General features: G+C 35.3%; 1 non-coding gene across 1 annotated transcript; it reads left to right on the forward strand.

Annotated features, from left to right (window-relative positions):
* The first annotated feature begins 420 nt into the window (after positions 1–420).
* LOC126005242 (U1 spliceosomal RNA) lies at positions 421–581 on the forward strand. Its single transcript, XR_007494410.1, has one exon. It is a non-coding gene; the product is annotated as a U1 spliceosomal RNA (small nuclear RNA).
* Positions 582–3,500: the final 2,919 nt, after the last annotated feature.

Consider the following 3,500-nt stretch of genomic DNA (forward strand, 5'->3'; position numbering starts at 1 on the left):
CCAGAGCCTGTCAGGAGCGATTTCAGAGGGAAGAGTCAGGAGTAACCCCTGAGCGCTGTTGGGTGTAACCAAAAAAAAAAAAAAAAAACTCTCACAATAGCAGACTTCATTCATCTTCTTGGTCTTAAGTGTGGATTTTCTTGTCGAATAGTTCATATTTCTAGTTCCTTAGCGAGTAATCATTTAAACTGAAATTTAAACCCAAAAGCTTATCAAAATGACAGGACTATGAAATGAATTATATAATATGTACTTATATATATATACTTAGATATACTTATATGTAAGTTAGTGTATCATACTATGGAATAATAATGCTATAAATATATTTCTATAAATAGCACGGATTGATATTGAAAAATCTAAAATGTGTTCTTCACTAGAGCAAAATCATGAACATATGAAAAAATGAAGATATATATACTTATCTGACAGGGGAGATACCATGATCACAAGATGGTTTTCCCAGGGTGAGGCTTATGCATTGCACTCCGGATGTGCTGATCCCTGCGATTTCCCCAAATGTGAGAAACCCGACTGCATAATTTGTGGTAGTGGGGACTGCATTTGCACTCTCCCCTGAAAAAAAAATAAATTTTTTGAAATTTAAAGTTAAAAGTAAGTGTTTACAAGTGAATGATATTCTTCTGCTATTGGGTCTGGAGAGAGAGCAGAAGGGTTTTGGTGTTTGCTTTGCATATAACTCACCCCACTTTGACACTCGGAATAGCATTTGGTCAAAAAGGACTGATCCATCCTTAGACACAGAGAACGGAGTAATCCGGAGCCAAGTTCAGAATGACCCAATCTCCACAACCCAAAATTACTTTAGCTATAAATAATTGGTTACTGTTCTCTAAAAATGATGTAACAAGAGTTTAATTATAGCCTTCAGTTAAAAATTCGTAGGTATGGGCTGGAATAATAACACAATAGGATTGTGTTTGTCTTTCACTCATTCCACCCTAATTCTGTCCCCTGCAACCTATATGGTACCCGGAGCCTGCTAAGAGTAATTTCTTAATGCAGAGCCGGGAATAAACCTCTAATGTCCCTGGGTGTGGCCCCAAAACTAAAAATAAAACAAAACATAAAATAAATTTCTTATTAGCACCGGAGAGATTGTGCAGTGATAGGTCATTTGCCTTGCATGCGGCCAACCCGAGAGGGACTCAGGTTCAATTCCCAGTAATGCAGCATCGCATGTGGTCCTCTGAGCACGTCAGGAAACAATTTCTGAATGCAGAGCCAGAAGTAACCCCTGAGTGCTGCCTGGTTTGGCAAACATTCACCCTCCCCCCAAAAGTTTTCATTTATCATTTTTTATTTATCATAATACATTTCACACAGTTGTTAACTTGCTAGTCTCTTAAAACAATTGCTTTGACCACGTCCAAAAAATGTCTTTGGGCAAGTATAAGGAAACAGGCTATTATTTTCCTAAAATATATCCCAGCTCCATTTAAATAATGTCCTCACATATGTCAACTTTCAATATGTTGGGGCCAGCGAAGTGGCGCTAGAGGTAAGGTGTCTGCCTTGCAAGCACTAGCCAAGGAAAGGACCACGGTTCAATCCCCTGGCGTCCCATATGGTCCTCCCAAGCCAGGGGCAATTTCTGAGCGCTTAGCCAGGAGTAACCCCTGAGCATCTAAGGGGTGTGGCCCGAAAAACAAACAAAAAAAAACTTTCAATATGTTAACTTTATAAATATTCACTAAAGATTTATAAATTTCTGTGAATTTGATAGTGTGTTTATTTTATATACTATATATATGTATAGACAGTTAAGTGTATCAGACATAAATATTTTATATAAATGTATGACATTAATTAATCTACTGACTTTTATTTATTATACTATCTCCTCTAAAGATGTTTTAAAATATATTGCAAGCAAATCTAAAGACATTTTCTACAAGATTTATATAAAGAAAATAACATTTTTATTTTTTAGATTTTAACAATTATCATTCTTCAAAAGCCAATATATTATATTTATTCAGAAATGAGATAGATGCCTCTATTGAAATTAAGATATATGCATTTATGATAAATACATATTTAAATGCATACTTTTAAGGAATATTTCTATATGCTTATTTGGGGTCATACTTGGCAGTGCTCAGAAGCTACTTCGATCTCTGTGATTGGAAGTTCCTTCTGATGGTCCTCTGGGGACCATGGAAGCAAACCCATGACTCCTGCATGCAAAGTTACCCTACCCTATTCAGCTATTTTTCCAATTTGGACTATTTTTATCTCTTTCACTGTCTCCTGTGAAGCAGCATTTCAATTCTGGAGATTGTGAAAACATCCATATGGAATTTTTTTTTCAGTTATCTAATCCAATTTGGGAAGTCTACTCTTCTACTTTTTTTTTTTTTTTGAGGATGTGGGGATGGAAGTTAAGCTAAACCCTGAGGTATTCATAGGTTACTTTGGGCAAGGGTATAAGAAATCATAAAGGAGAATGGGGCTGAACCCAGGTCAGCAGTATGCAAATTTTCTCTTCTCTCCATCCCCCAGTTTTTAATCCCTTTTTAGGATTATAAAATTTATTGGTATCTTTATGGTTTAGGTCACTCAGTTAACTTTCAGAATCTCCTGAAGTAATTTAACAACATAATACTTTAACAGAGGAGAGCTAGTAATCACTAGATATTGTATTTCAGAAATTGACCCAATGATTAATGGCTCTTAAAAATTAATCTTATAATTCTGTATCAAATAGTCTGTACAGTGCTATAAGTATCTGCTGTTTGTTCATAATATAGACAGATCAGTATCCATAATCTACTTGCAAGCTATATGAACTGTACAGTTCATTCACTTGACATCTCCCTTATGTTCAGCTAATAAAGGATAACAGGGCCAAAGAGATAACAGAGGAGTTATTGTGCATACTGCTGACCTTGGTTTGAGCCTCTTCACTGAACATTGTTCCCCCAATAAAAGCCAGGAATGATGTCTAAGCAGAGTTAGGAGTGACCTGACCACAACTGAGTATTTTCCATGGCCATAAACAAACAAACAAACAAATGTATAAAATAAGAAGAAAATATAAGTGTCTTTATTCAAGACCAATGGGTATATCTATCAAATTCTTATTATGGATATTCTTTTGGCTTTGTTTTATTTTTAATTCACAGTTATACTTTTCATAGCATAGCAAAAGTGGGATTTCATTTTGTCTATAATTTTTTTCTAACTTTCAATTATCCCTTTTTAATGTATTTTCAAAAATTGAATATGAAGGCCAGAGCAATATTATAGCAGACAAGTGGTTTGCCTTGCATACAGACAACCTGGGTTTGATCCCCCTCATCCCATATAATCCCCAATGCCCAACAAGAGTGATATATGAGAGTAGAGCGATGATACCCCTGAGTATCATTGGGTGTGACATTGAAACAAGAAAAAAAAAACAACAACAACCTTTTATTATGGCATTCTGAGCATGGTCTTATAAACACATGATAAATACTACATTTCTAAAG

Source organism: Suncus etruscus, chromosome 3 (genome assembly GCF_024139225.1).
Source record: "Suncus etruscus isolate mSunEtr1 chromosome 3, mSunEtr1.pri.cur, whole genome shotgun sequence".
Lineage (NCBI taxonomy): Eukaryota > Metazoa > Chordata > Mammalia > Eulipotyphla > Soricidae > Suncus > Suncus etruscus.